Below are 17,395 nucleotides of genomic sequence, written 5' to 3' on the forward strand. Positions count from 1 at the left end.
TCCTCCCTCCCTCCCTTCCTTCCTCCCTTCCTGCCTCCCTCTCTTCTTTCCTTCCTCCCTTCCTTCCTTCCTTCCTTCCTTCCTTCCTCCCTTCCTCCCTTCCTCCCTCCCTCCCTCCCTCCCTCCCTCCCTTCCTTCCTTCCTCCCTCCCTCCCTCCCTCCCTCCCTCCCTCCCTCCCTCTTCCTTCCTTCCTTCCTTCCTTCCTTCCTTCCTTCCTTCCTTCCTTCCTTCTTTCCTCCCTCCATTTTGCCATTTAGCAGACATTTACATAGTTTACTGTGTACCAGGCACATTGCTAGGTGCTAGAGATGGAGTATCGTCCTCATGGAGCTTACTAGCAAAAAACTAACCAACTCACTAGTAAACTAACAAGTAACTCTAGTGTAGTTAGTGCTATAACAGTTTTGAGGGGTAGAAGTAGAGATGGAAACTAAGTTAGGCTGGCTCCCTAGGGAAAGAGGTATCTTAAAGGATGAATCCAGAAAGGATTCTGGAGCAGGCCAACCACCCTCGCATTCCTCACCCTCAGATATTCAGGACTTCCTTCTCCACACAGGGCCTCTTCCTACTCAGCCCCTAAGATTTTCCTGTTCTCCAAGAAAAGGGAAGAATAAGAAATCTACAGGACTGGTGAGACCTGTGCCCTGTTCTTTAGGGAGAAAGGGTGGGAGGGGTAAGTGGAAGGTAGGAATTGATGCCTGCTCGGTGAAGTGACTCTGGACGGAATTCCAGGCTGCAAAGCAATGTGTAGAGCTGGTGAAGCCCTGAAGAAGTCACTGGCAGAACTACCCTGGAACTTGGCACACTGTCCCAGCCCCCATATCTCCCTGAGTGAGGCAGTCTTCCAGCCCCAGTCTGGTTTGTCCCTGCAGATCCTATAATCCTTTCTTTTAAATCAGAGATGCTTTTTTTTGGAGGGTGCACTGGTTTGTTTTGCCACAATGTACCATTATGCTGAGGTCATAGAAAAGGGAACCAACCAGTAGAGCAGCTCTGTGCTTGGAGCCGGGCACTGTGTGTGGCACTTTACCTGCATTCAGTCCAGTGGAAATATAACTGTAGGGGCGCCTGGGTGGCTCAGTTGGTTGGGCATCCGACTTCGGTTCAGGTCATGATCTTGTGGTCCGTGAATTCGAGCCCCGAGTTGGGCTCTGTGCTGATGGCTCAAAGCCTGGAGCTTGCTTCAGATTCTATGTCTCCCTCTTTCTCTGCCCCTCCCATGCTCATGCTCTGTCTCTCTGTCAAAAATAAATATATATAAAAAAGAAAGAAAGCAAAAAGAACTGTAACCATAAGCAGACCAGGCTGAAGGGTCTGAGAACAGGGCTTTCAAAGATGGTCAGATCTATGTCTGAATCCCACCTGTACTGTTTATTAGATGGGTAAAACTGAGCACATTCCCTAATTTTCCTGAGCCACAGTTCGTGTAGTTCTTAAGACGGCAGTGCCCTAATCTACTCCAGAACTTATTGTAAGGATTGAAATGACCATGTATGAATGGTGTGTGTGATTGTATATGCAGAAACCCCCCCAAGCATACTGCCTAGGACATAGTGAAGACCCAGTAAATGGTGCTTGAAAAATAGGTTGGTGTTATGCCAGTTTTATAAGTGAGAAATCTGGGACCCAGATGTGAATTTCTCAATGTTGCACGGCTAATACATGGCAGTCCTTGGAGCTGAATGTATCTCAGACCCCCAAGTTGGTATACTTCCACAAAGGCAATTTGGGGACCTATTTATAAAAGACATGCTTATTGTAGAATTAAGAAAATAAGGGACAATATCAAGAATAGAAATCATCCCTAGTCTCACTGTATAACAAACATGTTAGTGTATTTTCATATAGTTTCCTTCTATGCACTTTTTATTTTTTATTTTTATTTTTTTAGAGAGAGAGCCAGCGTGAGTGGGGAGGGGCAGAAGCAGAGGCAGAGAGAATCTTAAGCATTCTCCACCCTGCCACATGCCTTGATGTCACAATTTTGGGATCATGACCTGAGCCAAAACCAAGAGTCAGACACTCAACCAACTGAGCCACCCAGGCACCCCTATGCACTTTTCATTTAACATACTCAGTTAAATACTACATATGCAATTTTGATTCCTACTTATTTGCTTTGCATCACATAAGCATTTTTCCACATCGTGGAAACACTCTTGCATTTTTAATGGCTGCATAATATCCCACTATTTGGATGCAGCATAATTTGTTTAACCATCCCAGCATAGCACTTTTTTTTTTTTTTGCCATTTGCACAGTTTTTGCTATTAAAAATTAACATCTTTTATACAAATCTTTGCATCTCTGATGCTTTCTTCTAAAAATATCATGGCAAATTCACAGCATATAGCAAAGCAGACAAAAACAAAACAAAACAAAACAGAATAAAGAACTGTCATGTAATCATCATCCAGCCTCAGTGATGATCACGCTTGGCTTATCTTGTTTTTTCCTCTCCCATTTATTTCAAATTTTGGGTTTCATGTTATTTGAGTATTGATTGTTTTGAAGCTGGATTCCTAACAGAATTACTGGGTCAGAGGATAGAATGCTTAGTAAGATTTTGGATTTATTTTGCTCGGATCACTTGCAGAAGGGTTATACAAATTTGTACTCTCACGAATTGTGCATGAGAGTGCTGGTCTTATTGCACCCTGGCCTGCATTAACTTTTGGTTATAACACACACACACACATTCATACAGACACACACCTCTTTTTTGACACACCTTTTGCCAACTTGGCAGATGAAAGGGCTTTCTTTATATACGTTTGTTTAATTGGTCTCTGGACTTACATTGAGAAGGCACCTGGTGACCACAGTGGAGTAAACCCTCCTGAAAAACCCCTAGGAAACACACTTGTACTTCCTGGGGACCCTAGCCAGGACCGGTGGGGTGGGGGATTCATTTTTCCTGCTATGCTGGGACCAGGGCAGGGAGGAGCTTGGGAAGAATGCTCACCTCATCCCATGGGCAGCCACCAGGGGTCAGGATGGGGCCAGAGATCCTGATGGTGGGAGCGAGGGTAAGAATGGCCAGCAGCCAGACCCTGCATTTCCTCTGTCTGACCACGGCTGGCTGCACACACAGCTCCCCTCTGCTCCTCAGATGGTGATTCCAGAATGTTCTGGATGGCTGTCCCCTGCCTGATCGCTCCTGCCTCTGGCTGCTCCAAGGTTTGGCTTGCTAAAAAGAGAAAGGATGTTTGAGAATTCTGTTTCTCTCTCTACACACTGTGAGACCAAGTTCACCAGGAGCAGGGCTTTTTAACCGGAAGGCCATAGACTAAGGGACTCAAATAAAATGGGCAAGTGGGGCATGAATATCCATTCCCCAACCCTCCCTTGGGGAGAGGACAATATTTGTTTTGTGAGATTCTGACAGGGGGATCCATGCCCCTCTAAGTCTAGCATTTTCTGGTACCCCCACATGCCTCCTAAGCCCATTTGCTTCCTGTAGGTGCTGTGAAGGGAGCAGGTTAGTGTTGAAAACAGGGGTGGTCTTGGAGGTTATGCTAAGGGGTTGAACCTTCTGTATTATGCAGTGGAGCTGAGAGATAAGAGTCTGGGGGAGCCTGGGTGGCTCAGTCAATTGAGCGTCAAACTCTTTTTTTTTTTTTTTTTTGAAAGAGAGAGCAAGAGAGTGAGAGCCGGAGAGGGGCAGAGAGAGAGAGAATCCTAAGTAGGCTTTGCACTGTCAGTGCGGAGAGCAATGTGGGGCTCAAACTAATGAACTGCAAGATCATGACCTAAGCTGAAATCAAGAGTCAAATGCTTAACCAACTGAGCCACCGAGGTGCCCCAAGCATTCGACTCTTGATTTTGGCTCAGGTCATGATCCCAGGGTCGTGGGATTGAGCCCCACATCAGGACCCACATTGAGCATGAAGCCTGCTTGAGATTCTTGATCTCTCTCTCTCTCTCTCTCCCCATCTGCCCACCCCTCTCTTTCAAAATGGGGAGGGGGGAGCTGAATTTTTCCTAGGGTGGGGTGGGGTGGGAGAAGGGAGGTGAACACTCTAACCATCTGAGCAGTCAACGGGGCTGCACTAGATTTGGGTACACACCGACGTACCCTGCCTCACACTGTGTTTATGTGTGTTAAATGACTGGCATGGTGAGCAGAGGATCAGGGGAAGGAAGGCTGATCCCAGGCCAGTGGTGGCCAGTGGATCTTGGAATCTGTACCTCTGAGCCATGGGTGGCAACAGGGACAAGATGTCCAAGGGGGAGATAAACCAGTCAGGTTACTATCTGCCAGGGCACTGCTCTGAGTCTTACCTCAGCACTGCTGGCTCTCACAGCCCCTGCACCTGTGCGTCTGCAAGGTGGGGTTAGGGCCCCCTGGGATTCTCAGACCGGTGCTGGCTGGCCCCATGGGTGCAGCTGGGGTCTTGGAGAGGCTGAGAGTCAAGGCCAGAGTTATCCAGCACATCAGATATGAAGGAAAATTCATGAGCATTCCTAAATCCCACGTTAGTACTCCATTTTATTTCATAATAATGGTTTCAATTTGTATGTAAAGATAACCTGAAGATACAGCAAATTGTGATTATTACCCACATCCCTGTTTGGCAGCCATGGGAAGGGAAGGAGGCAACCATTTTTTTTTTTTTTTAATTTTTTTTTCAACTTTTTTAAAATTTATTTTTGGGACAGAGAGAGACAGAGCATGAACAGGGGAGGGGCAGAGAGAGAGAGACACAGAATCGGAAACAGGCTCCAGGCTCCGAGCCATCAGCCCAGAGCCTGACGCGGGGCTCGAACTCACAGACCGCGAGATCGTGACCTGGCTGAAGTCGGACGCTTAACCGACTGCGCCACCCAGGCGCCCCAGGAGGCAACCATTTAAACTACAATGATCATACTTATGTGCATACAGGACATTTGGCTTCAGGCTTCCTGGTGTCTGGTCTTCATTCTGGACTTAGCAGTTCACCCGTCTTATTTTCCAGGGCAGAATTTCACCTCTCGAGGCTGCAACTGCTTCTTCTCACAGAACTTCCTTATTAAATGGGGAACGAGCACATGTGAAAGGCACATTCACATCTAGTTGACTCTTTCTCTATGATGAAAATAGAGAAATTGAAAAAATATTTTAAAAGTGACATCTTCGAAGTAAACTGGGAACGACTGTTCAAAATGCTGTGTGCCAAGAATAAGTGCGGGGAGATTTCCACACCTGGGAAATTTGTTTTCAGGTAAAGAAGTTCCTCCTTCTGGCCTGGGGAGCCTGCAGGGGCCCCACCCTTTCCTCCCTTGCCCTTGTGTGAGGCCTCCTTCCAGACATGGCAGCCGCAGACCAGACCGGTTCCTGCTGTTTACACTCCAGGTTCTCCGTGGCAAGGCTGCTCTTGGTAACCATAGAGACCAGGAGGTGCCCCTGCACTGAGTGTTAGGTGGAAGAGAACAAGGGCTTTCACACCAGGAGGTCACCCCGCCCCCCCCCCCCCCCCACATACCTCCCTAATGAATCTGTTTACACGAGCACATTTACCTGTCCCATCTGTTGTTTGATTCATAGCTTTCCAGCCACCCTGGAATAGGTCGGGATGGTGCAGGCCGATCATCATGTGAGGCACGGAGAAGTTGAAGGCGAGTTCACCCTTCAGTGCGGACTAAGCAGCCAGCATGTCCCTGTTCTGTGGTGTGGATCGCTCGCCAAGCAAAACATGGGGCTGTATGCCTAGGTCAGCTCTAGAGTTTCTTATGTGGTATTATTTGTGGTTGTGCTGCCCTCCACCCCCTACCCCTTGGCTCTGGAGGGCAGGGGCCCCAATTCAGTGCTAAGCAAAGCCTGAGGAGCAATAAGAAGGCAAAGGCAGTCACATGACCTCCGGTGTTGTTAGCCCCTTCCCAGGTCCCCCTGGGCTACTGGGTTCTCTGGATTTGTTCTAAAATTCAAAGCTCAAGCTACTCCAGCCAAATCCCCACGCTGGTGAGGAGGAGGCAGTCAGGGAGAGGGGAGATGAGGTGTGGGGGCGCAGCAAAGCTGTGACGAGCTGGGGACTGTTCCTTATGCTAGGCTCCAATGGCGTGGGAATCTGCTGCAGAAAGGAGAGGGAATGTTGGTGGGAGGCAGACAAAGAAGCCCAAAGCACTAAAGGTTGGGACAAACCTCTAGCAGCTGTGGTAGCTACGACTGGGCTGGACCCCCCTCCCTTTGGAATGCATTTGTATTAGTAAAACCCATTATCCGATGGGTTTGGGATGTGGCCAGCTTAGGGTGAGAAGGGCAGAAGGGTGGGGGTCCCTGTAGGAGACGGGGGTGGAGTGAGGGTAAGGGGTGAAGTCACTTGACATTCAACTGTCCAGTAACTCCTCATGATAGACACGACTTGGATGTTAGGCGTGAGCTTGACCACAGGCTCCACACAGGTAGCTGGGGCCCTTGACAAGGCTGCAGGGGCCTCTTCCCAGCAGCCTCGGTGTCTGAACAGGCTCTGGAGTCTGTAGATCGTGTGTTTTGGGGAAAGTTGTGTGACCTCTCTGAGACTCAGATTTATTATCTATTAAGTTGGACATAGTCCTGCCTCACGAGTGTGAAGAGAGTTAAGCTGCACGGCCCGGGGAAGAGCGTGGCAGAGTGGTTGCCACAAGCCTGGTCCAGCAGTCCTTGCTCCGGACCTCCCCTTCCTTCCTGGCCTCTCGCTCCTGCCACTTAGAGGCCATGCAGCTAATACACAGCTCTCTGCCACAGCTTCTGGGCCAGGAGCTTCGTCCCCAGCCCCTGTGGTCTCCCAGAGCCTTTGGCTGGTTGTGTCTAGTCTCCAGGACTCTGCCTGGGGCTCTGGAGCAGGAGGCTGGACACAGAGCCACAGACCTTTGGGAATCCGCAAGGCTGGCATCTCCAAGCTCTGGAGAAGGAACCTTTCCCTGCCTCTTGGCAGGGTAGAAACTAGCTCCAGTCTCTGGTCCAAATAAGCCACTTCAAGGTTTCATTCTCATTGGACCCAAGGCTAGACTGGGCCTCTCTTCTCTGTTACCTAAGAGGGAAGGAGATAGTGATTGGCTGTGACCCTGGCCCTGCTCTGACCATGTAGGACCTGAGCTTGCCAGGAAAAAAGGCCCCGTTTGGAGGTGGGACGGGGAGAAGTTAAAGAGCCCTCGACTCCTTGCACCATTCTGCCAACCCTGGCCCTGTTTTTCTTCACCTGAGACTGAGACTAGGTTGCCAGTCCTGACCCAAACTGAAGCCAGTGATTTTGGGCTGTAGAGAAGTCCTTTGTCTGGCAGGGCAGACATTCCAAGAGTGCATCTGTGAGAGGTGGAGAAAAAGCCCTCAGTTAGAGGGCAAACCAGAAGGGGCTAACAAGAGAGATTTGTGCCAACAGCAGACAGAGCTCTCTAGGCGCAATTAATAAAAGATTCAAGCTCCAAGTCCTTATCAGAGACTCTCCTGTGGCGTTCTTCATTAAGTTTTACACACGGTAGTTGCTGAATGAATGACAGCATTAGAGGCACAGCCAGAAGAGAAGGGAAAACAGTGGGAGAAAACACTTATGGAGAGAACAGGCCTGTGTGCAGCCTGGGCCGTGGGACAGGTGGGAAGCATTGCAAGCATAAGGCAACTGTGTGCTAGGGGGCCCTGTGTAGGCCAAACGTGGCACAGTCAGTGTCCTAGTCTTCATGGGTCAGATGTCACATACTGCAGGATTGCCTGGTTTACCACACTACTGTCTCATGGTTGGGGTGTAGACAATTCTGACCTATAGCTTTTCTTCTATTATTCTTGGTACCCAGCCAGTTGAGCACCAGCCTGTATTTGTGGGGTTTGACTTTTATTCCTATCTATAGTAATATTGTTCTAAGAATGGAGGGATCATCTCAACCCCCTATAGTGTCTTTTCCACACACTAGTCACTGTCAACCTTTTACAGTGAATATCAGATATATCACTTCTCTGCTCAAACCCCATTCTTATCCTCCCCTTCAGTCCATCCACTCTAGCTACACTGGCTTCCTTGCTGTTTCGTGAATGATACCACGCACCTGACTCTGCCTTAGTGTTTCCTGCGGTCCAGAACATTCTGTACTCTCCCACTTCCTTCAGGCCTTTGCTCACTTACTGCTTTATCATCTTTTGCCTGACCCGGCCTGATATGAAACACCCCATCCCACATTCCCCAGCCTCCTCACCTTGTTTTGTTTTGTTTTGTTTTCCAGAGCACTTGTCAGCATCTGCCCTTTTGTGTTTCTTTCTTGATTACCTGTCTCCCTCCACAGGAATGTAAGCTCCTCCTTGAAGGAATAGACTTTTTAGTTTAGTTTTTATTTTTTTTATTTTTTAAAAGTTTATTTATTTATTTGTTTATTTTGAGAGAGAGGAAAAGAGAAAGAATCTCAAGCAGGCTCCACACTGTCAGCATGGAGCCTGACAGAGGGCTTGGGCCCACAAACCATGAGAGCATGACCTGAGCCGAAATCAAGAGTCGGACGCTTAACCGACCAAGCCACCCCTAATTTAATTTTTAAAAAGATTTTATTTTTAAGTAATCTTTGCACCCAGTGTGGTGCTCAAACTTACAACCCAGAGATCAAGAGTTGTACATTCTACTGACTGAGCCAGCCAGGTGCCCAGAGGAATAAGTTTTTAAAAACTCACTGTTGTGGGTGCCTGGGTGGCTTAGTCGTTTGAGCATCTGACTCTTGGTTTCCAGTCAGGTCATGATCTTGTGGTTTGTCAGTTCCAGCTCTGCATCTGGCTCTGCACTGACAGTGCAGAGCCTGCTTGGGATTCTCTCTCCCCTCCCCCCGCCCTCCACCCCCTGCCCCTCCCCCACACCTGCTCGCTCGCTCACTCGCTCGCTCTGTCTTTCTCTCAAAAATAAGATAAACATTAAAAACAAATAACTCACTACTATATCCTTAGCACCTAGAGTAGCACTTGGCACATAAGAGGTGCTGAATAAACATTTGCTGAATTAATAAGTCATGAAGACTTTGAAAACACCCCTCTTGCAGGGTGTTCCTGGCTGCCATACTATGGTTAGTCCTCTGCAGGGGCTGAGAGGTGGCCATTGGCAATCTGCTTGTGTTTGCCTATCCATAAGGGTGTTACCGGACAAGGGGCCATTGCCCAATGCCCAGTAAGGCAAACACCCACACGGATTTTGTGGCACCACATCAGACACTTCCCTCAAGCGGCCTGCCCTTCACAGTCTCCCAAGAGGAGGCCGAGTCTTTCTCTAGCTTGTTCCTACCCCCGCCATCCCCAGGGGCTGCTTCTGGAAGGTCTGGCCATTCTTCCTGCTCCTCTAATCATCAGCCTCTTCTCATGCTTCCTCCTCTCTCAGGGTCAGTGACTCCTGCTCACCATTCCCAAACATTTTTTCCCTTTCATTCTTTTTTAATGTGTATTTATTTTTGAGAGAAAGAGAGTGCACATGAGAGGGGGAGTATCAGAAAGAGGGAGACAGAGAATCTGAAGTGGGCTCCACACTGTCAGTTCAGAGCCCCGAACACACCAACCGTGAGATCACCACCTGAGCCACTCAGGCGCCTCCTCCCTTCAGTTTCGAGGCACACTTACTTTGCCTCTTGCCTCTCTGGCTCCTTTCCAGCTTTCTTTTCCTCTTCCCACCCCTAAAACAGAAGGATTTCCGTGTCAGTCTGGACCCATCCAGGAAAATGAGCCCACACAAGGCACTCCATATAGGCTGTGTGTGCAGGGAATGGCTAGTCCAGTGTTGGAGGGCTGGAAGGGCAAAGGGAGGCACTGTGGTGACCAGATGTGGTGACTACAGGAAGCACTATTACCCCGGGCTGGAGGAACAGAGAGAAGAGGTGGTGTCACCAGAACCCCTGGGCCCAGAGGAGCAGCCTCCCAAACCACAGAACAAGGAGGCGCTGTGACTCCTGTGTGGGTCTTTGGTGGCATGCACTTGGTGACCGTGCTGGTGTCTCTAAGGAGGTGCCCTTCAGTGGCTGTTAACGCCTAAATTGGGAGCCAGAGCAGGGCAAGCTACAGCTCCTAAGCCAAGTCTGGCTGCCACCTATTTCTCTATGACCTGTGAGAATCTTTTTTTACATTTTTATTTAAAAAAAATTTTTAAGTAAGCTCTATACCCAACATGGGGCTTGAACTCAGGACCCCAAGATCCAGAGTCACATGCTCTACCGACAGAGCCAGCCAGGTGCCCCAAGACTGAGTCTTTATAAGATTTGTGATCATTTTCCTCCTCTTTCCCTTCCCAGAACCATCATCTGGGGTTGAGCCACCATTACCTTTTGCCTAGGCTACAAATATGGCCTAATTACGGACACTACTCCACGTGAGTTTCAGTCTAGTTCACCCCCTCGTAGTCACCAATTCGTCTTTTGAATCATCATGTTCAAAGGTCCTCCCAGCTTCCTTTCATATGGGTTGGCCAGGCATTTACAGATTTCCATATAGTCCAAATGACTACAGTTTGGTTTCCCAACTTTGTTTTCTATTTTTTCCTTTCCTATACTTTGATATACACCTTTCCCCCCCCACCCCAGTTTCTGTGCCCTTTACACTCTCCCCTCTGTGGGAATGGATTTGGTACCCATGAAAATTAGTTCAGCTATGAGTGACCGAAAACCCAGTGTAAGGGGCCTGTTGAGATTGTACTGGATCCCCTTGGACCTGTTTATCATTTCCCACAGCTTCTGCATATGCAGAGGGCCTGGGAGCAACCTTTAGCTTGAACTAGTGAGGAAGGACAAATGCCCAGTCCCTTGTCTCAAATTAAGACAAACTCTGAGGTGTAATTTGTGCTCCGGAGCTCCCTTTCAGGATCAGCCTGAGGCTGGCACTTTGCTTGAAAGCACACCCTTATTTTCCCCTTTCCTGTCTTGCTTCCCACACTCCCTTACTTGTTCCTCCTGGGAACATTTAATAGTTCACTTGCAAGTGAAGCCTGGTGTCAGGATCTGTTTCAGGCAGCCCACCCTAAGACATAAACACAACAGCAGCTTAAACAAGACCACGGTAGGTCTCATATGGTCTTTATGATTTTCATGGACCCGGACTGATTCAACCCTATAGTGCAGCATTCTCAATGTGTAGCTTCCTCTTAGGTCAAAGGTAGCTGCTCCAGCTCATTATTAAGTTCACATTCTAGCCAGCAGGAGGGAGAGAAAGAAGGGAAGAGCATGCCCCCTGCTTTGAAGAATACTTCCTAGAAATTGAATACCTCACTTCTGCTATATCCTTTTATCCAGAATTTGGTCATGTGGCCATGCCTGGCTGAAAGGGAGGCTGGGAAATGTAACCTTTATTCTGGGTGTCCAGTTGCCCAGCTAAAATTTTGGGGGCATGATTACTGATGGAACAGATATTAGGGGACCACGAATCATCTCAGTTACCCCCTCCTTCTTATCTCTGCCTGTCCAGATTGTTCAAAAGTCAGTACAAACGCCATTTTCTTCATGGATTCTTCTGTTAAGAAACAAAATTCAACTGAGTAAATTTGAAGATCGAATTGGCTTATTGAAGGATTCATGAATCAGGCAGCATCTCATCTAGCAAGTAGAGGAGAGCTCCACTGAGCTAAACAAAAGAAGTGTTTTCAAAGGCATAAGAAAAAAAAGAAGAAAGGAACTTATTAGCAAGGAGTGCATTGTTTAGGCAATGTTGCCCTCCTAAAGGGAGGGGAAGGGAGCCATCAGGAAATTTTCTAGTATTGGCCAGGAAATTCTTTGTTGACTGGTTAAACATTACATTCCTGGAGGGATAAAAGTGCAGTTAGGTTAGGCTTTAAGTCTTGGCTTACTGACTTGGGGCCTTAACCTGATTGATGCCGTTTGGGTCCTGTGTTTTGTTTTGTTTTTTAATGTTTATTTTTGAGAGAGAGAGAGGAAGAGAGAGTGCAAGCAGGGGAGGGGCAGAGAGAGAGAGAGGGAGACAGAGAATCCCAAGCAGGCTTCACACTGTCCAACGTGGGGCTGGAACTCAGTAACCATGAGATCATGACCTGAGTTGAAGTTGGACGCTTAACCAACTGAACCACCCAGGTGCCCCTGTGCTTTTCTTTTTAACGTATCCCTACTTGAGGATAAAATTACTCTTTTTTCCCTCAACAAAAGTGCATCTCTGGGGAGTGGCTGGCTGGCTCAGTTGATAGAGCATGTGACTCTTAATCTCAGGATTGTGAGTTCAAGCCCCATGTAGGGCATGGAGGCTACTTAAAAAAAAAAAAAAAAGTGCATCTGTCATACCTTGTCTTAATGAAAAGATATTTTATTTTCTCAGGAAGTAGAGATGCTTATCTTACTTTTAGTAGCTTTTATTACATACCTTAATTAGAATTCTTAACCCTTAGAAACCTTAATTTCTAAGTGAAAACTAGTAAGTAAGTGGTACACCTGGCTGGCTCAGTCGGTAGAACATGAGACTCTTGATCTCAGGGTTGTGCACGCTGGGCATGGAGCCTACTTAAAACAAACAAATAACAACAACAACCACTAAAGAAGTAAGTAATTGTGAACTGTTATACTGATGAGGTTTTGGGGTGATGATGGGGTTTGGAGCTATTGACCAAGAAAAAATTATTGATGTCTTTGGTGCAAAGATTTTATTGAAGTGGGGATGGGGGGAGTGGGAGGGGAACAAGAGTTGCCCTGGGGTTGTGGAGAGTGGCTCATTATATACTATGGGGCTGGGGGAGGCAAAGACAAGAGGAAGTTTCCAAAGAAACTTTCCTATGCTAAAGACTCACAGATTATTGGAGGCCTAGCTATTGTCAAGCTAAGGTTGTTTTTCCCTCTAGCAAAGCATTAACATTAAGACAGTAGGGAGTTCCTGGAGAAATGTTTTACTCTGCCTGCCTCAAGTATTTGTCAATGGGCTGCAGGTTATAAGGAAATTTAATTTTATCTGCCATTTCCTTCTTGCCTCTGTTCCCCACATCACTATGGAGGGGAGGGTGATGTTGGGGTTCCAGGAAACTGAGTCTATAGGTTTCTGGAGATTAGGCTATTGATAAGATTGCCTTTTTCTTGTAATTTACCAAGACATTTGTAGACTGATGGAGACTCTGTCAGTTTAACCATTTGTTTTCTTTCCTTTCGTTTTGGGCAGCCAGGAGTGCCTGAGGAATACCATACATATTCTACCTGGGGGGAGAGTGGTGTGCTAGCTTGTACTTTGTCCTCAGCCCGCCTTATGCTCCCTCACCAATACCAGCATTCTTTAAATTTGCAAATGTATAAATACCTTTCATAATTTTTAGAAGCATTTGTCTTTTAAAAAATTCCTAATATAGCACTAACACATCCCAATATCTTTTAGTTTCCCTGTAATAAGAAGTCAAAAGTAGATAGCCCATGTTCAGTAATTATGATGAAGTTTTGGTGTGATGGCGGGGGGGTGGGTGGTTTCATGGGGTCCAGAGCTGATGGTCAAGAAAGAATTCTTGAAGACATCTTTGGTGCAAAAATGGTGATTTTACTAAACCATGGAGACAGGACCCATGGGCAGGAAGAGCTGCACTGGGGTCGTGAAGGGTAACTCCATATACCCTCAGGTTGGGAGGGGGTCAGGGATTAAGTAAATCTCTAAGGTATTTTGGAAGCAAGGTTTCCTGGACCTTGAGGGGCTAGCTGTTGCTAGGGAAACACCATTTATCACCATTTAATAAAACCCCAGTCATGAGACCCCTCAGATACATATGGGGGGCATGGGGCATAAACTTGGAGCTTGATTGCCAGCATATATCCTGGGGCAGTTGAGATAAAGGAAGTAGATTTACAGGATTCTCAAGGTTGGAACAGTATTAAGCCAAGATTCTCTTTTGCCCCTAGCAAAGGGTCATCTTTTTTTTTTTTTTAATTTTTTTTTCAACGTTTTTTTTTTTTTTTTTTATTTTTGGGACAGAGAGAGACAGAGCATGAACGGGGGAGGGGCAGAGAGAGAGGAAGACACAGAATCTGAAACAGGCTCCAGGCTCCGAGCCATCAGCCCAGAGCCTGACGTGGGGCTCGAACTCACGGACTGCGAGATCGTGACCCGGCTGAAGTCGGACGCTTAACCGACTGCGCCACCCAGGCGCCCCCAAAGGGTCATCTTTGAGGCAGCTGAGCTGCTAGAGGGAGCTCTGTTGGTCTCAAGGACTTGTCAATGGACTATAGGCAGTAAGGGAATTTAATTTTTCATTTGCCTTAGTTTCCCACATCACCATGGCAAGCACTTAAACCCCTTTCCTTTGTTCTTGGGTAGCTAGGAGTGTCAGAGGAATATCACACGGATTCCACCTGGGGGTGGGGGGATGGGGTGCCAGCCTGTATTTTGCCCTCAACTTGCCTCATGCTCCTACATCAATTAATGATTTATTATTTTATCTTCTTGGGAAATGGTCCTGAGATGCGGATATTCAATGATGTTAAATGAACTCACCACTTAACTTTTAAGTTTTAGGTTAGCAAAGATTTTAGGTTACTAAAAAGATTTGGGAAACTATTTAAGTAGACATAAATATTGCTGAAAAGTTCATTGATAAACTTTTATGTTGCTTACATCTATTTAATTCACTTGTTTTTAAGAATTGTTTATGTTATTGTGGTGCCTGGGTGGCTCAGTCAGCTAAGCGTCTGATGATTGACTTTGGCTCAGGTCATGATCTCATGGTTGTGGTATTGGGCCCCCCACACTCCCAGCCGGGGTCTGCTCTGACAACTGTGGAGCCTGCTTGGGATTCTCTCTCTCTCTCTCTCTCTCTCTCTCTCTCTCTCTTTTTCTGCCTCTCCCCTACATGCACACACATGCCTCTCTCTCTCAAAATAAATAAACATAAAAAAAAAAAAAAAGAATTGTTTAGGGCACCTGGGTGGCTCAGTTGATTGAACATCCGACTTCAGCTCAGGTCATGATCTTGCAGTTCACGAGTTCAAGCCACACATCGGGATCGCTGCTGTCCCCCTCTTTCTGCCCCTGCCCTGCTTGCACTCTCTCGCTCTCAAAAATAAACATTGAAAAAAAGGGAGAATTGTTTAGATTACACACAAAAGCTTTATTAAACATTAGACAAAACCAGTCATTATCCCAAGCTATTTTTTTGGCAGATCTTATCAGAGATAACATGAACTTATTTGGCTAGTAAACTCAAGTGGAAAAGAAGTTTTATATTTGATGTTAACTCTAAAGACATGCCTATTTTAATTAAACCAATGAGTTTAAACTTTAATTTACTGAAGATTACCCTAGATCGCGTTGTTATGCCCAGAATTCGTGATCCCCAAAGACCACTAGGGAGCCAAGTCCGATGCAAAAGCAAAAGAGTCTTTATTCGAGCTAGCTCGAGCTCAATCCCCTACCTGCACCGACGCAGTGGTGAGATACCAGAGAAAGAGAACAAGTTTCAAAAGCACAAAGGTTTTATAGGGGTCTAGGGGCAGTTGGTGAGGTAATGGCTGTGGCCTCAGCTGATTGGCTGGGGAAGAGTCGGAGTCCTGTTATGCAGGTCGCTGGCTTGTTTTGATCAGGAAGTTTGAACGGGTGAGTGGGAGGTTACTCAAGGGGAGGAGGCGTGGTCTAGGTGAAGGACACAGAACAAGATGGAGTCGGCTGGCGTAGGCCCCTCCTTTCAAAGTGAACTTGAAAGACATTTGGATTAGTTTCTATCTTTTTGAGAATTTTATTTTATTTTATGTTTAAAATTTTTTTTTAACATTCATTTAATTTTGAGAGACAGAGCACAGGTGGGGGAGGAGCAGAGAGAGAAGGACACACAGAATCCGAAGCAGGCTCCAGGCTCTGAACCATCAGCACAGAGCCTGGCGTGGGGCTTGAACTCATGAACCACGAGATCATGACCTGAATCGAAGTCGGATTCTCAACTAACTGAGCCACCCAGGTGCCCCTTTCTGAGAATTTTAGAACCTTCAAGTCTTACAAGCGCTTACTTTCAAACCAACTAGAGCTCTTTAGAAATTAATTTTAGTAATGCCATCCAGAGGTAGAACAAGACCTCACATGTACAACATATGTATATAGACAAACACATAGACAGATATAAAGACCTTATAGTTACTAATATTTGTGGATAAGATTTTTGAAGATTTGTATGTGTCTTTGGACAATGAATCTTAAGGAGGCTGTGCTAGCATTTGGAGACCACAGCCCTTTTAGAAGTTTGTGTTTTAAAAAGGGCTTTTCCCTCTTTTCTCCTTCGGTCTCAGGTGATTGTGGGCTGTGTTTACATATCCTTTTTTTTTAAAACCTTTTTTTAAAATGTTTATTTATTTTTGAGAGAGACAGAGACAGAATATGAGTGGGTTAACAATGCGAGTGGGTTAGGGGCAGAGAGAGAGGGAGACACAGAATCTGAAGTAGGCTCCAGGCTCCGAGCTGCCAGCACAGAGCCTGACACGGGGCTAAAACTCACGAACTGTGAGATCATGACCTGAGCCAAAGTCGGACGCTCAACTGACTGAGCCACCCAGGCGCCCTTGTGTTTACATTTCAAAGACGTGATAATGAATAGAGAAAGAATAGAAGTTCTTCAAGAATGACTTTGGTTTGCTAAGGCCAATGATTTCCAAGTCTTTTGCATTCAACAAGGTAAGTTTTGGGATTTGTAAAGAAGTAGGTGAATTTTGAATTGCCTCCTAGAGCTGATTTTTGTTTTGTCAAAGATTTGTTGCTCTCACATACTCAAAGAATCGGGTTGTAATTTAAATGCTATAATATCCAAAGACATTATCTTCAATTTGCTTCTTTCCCTCTGGGTACCTAATTTTAATTTTAAATATTTCAGGCAATATTGAATAACCCTGCTTGGATCCAAAAAGACGGTGCAAAGGATATTAACTTCTCAAAACTCGGAGTCATTTCCAAGGATAGCCAAAAGAAAGAACCAACAATCTGCAAATTCCAAGCCAGCAGAAAGCCAAGTCCAGTTATGCAAACAAGAAGGCAATAACTATTGTTGGGAGAGAAAGAATAAACAATGGGTCTGGATTTGCAAAGGGAGGGATGTGACATTTTATTTTCCTCTCTAGACTGGGTGCTCCAGACAGAAACTCAGAAGAATTGATTCTGGTAAGCATTTTTACCTTTGGCTGGCCTTTGCCAGTTTTTCCAGGATCCCCTCTGCAAGATCTGGTATCTACCAGCATTTCCCCTTGGCTGTTTAAAGGAATAATATAGCAGTTTACCAGGAAATCCTTCAGTTTGGACAACACTAGAAGGGGTTCAAATGAGGCCTCCCTTGAAGGTAGATATGGGGGTGTCTGTAAAGCCATGAACTTGGCAGATTTTTGTTTATGGTTGTGTAGTCTTTTCAGAGTGGAAAAACAAATCAGACAATGAATACTTGAAGGAAGGAAGAGGGGAGCAGTCTTTTCCCTTATGTGCCTTTTATATCTTTACTTTTTCTTTAGCCTTTTGCAATGAATCTTTCAATAAAACTGCTTTGGAATTTTGAA

The 17,395-nt window shown here is 46.2% G+C and overlaps 2 long non-coding RNA genes across 7 annotated transcripts; one reads left to right on the plus strand and one right to left on the minus strand.

The window, feature by feature from the left end:
* Positions 1 to 196: 196 nt before the first annotated feature.
* On the plus strand, positions 197 to 17,395 carry LOC102900058. 3 transcript variants are annotated; one of them, XR_006599418.1, is made up of 5 exons: positions 197 to 631; positions 3,114 to 3,181; positions 4,960 to 5,205; positions 5,529 to 5,694; positions 16,726 to 17,395. It is a non-coding gene; the product is annotated as an uncharacterized LOC102900058 (long non-coding RNA). The 3 variants fall into 3 exon arrangements; XR_006599416.1 differs by lacking the exon at positions 3,114 to 3,181 and having other exon boundaries at positions 200 to 631; XR_006599417.1 differs by lacking the exon at positions 197 to 631 and having other exon boundaries at positions 3,044 to 3,181.
* On the minus strand, positions 1,181 to 15,668 carry LOC102900091. Of its 4 annotated transcripts, XR_006599419.1 has the most exons (8): positions 14,793 to 15,668; positions 9,537 to 9,589; positions 8,144 to 8,245; positions 5,502 to 7,262; positions 5,187 to 5,392; positions 4,885 to 5,069; positions 2,967 to 3,191; positions 1,181 to 1,239 (listed from the first exon to the last, which is right to left on the minus strand). It is a non-coding gene; the product is annotated as an uncharacterized LOC102900091 (long non-coding RNA). The 4 variants fall into 4 exon arrangements; XR_006599422.1 differs by lacking the exon at positions 1,181 to 1,239 and having other exon boundaries at positions 3,053 to 3,191; positions 5,187 to 5,387; XR_006599420.1 differs by lacking the exon at positions 1,181 to 1,239 and having other exon boundaries at positions 3,066 to 3,191; positions 4,873 to 5,069.

This window comes from Felis catus, chromosome B3 (assembly GCF_018350175.1).
Source record: "Felis catus isolate Fca126 chromosome B3, F.catus_Fca126_mat1.0, whole genome shotgun sequence".
NCBI lineage: Eukaryota > Metazoa > Chordata > Mammalia > Carnivora > Felidae > Felis > Felis catus.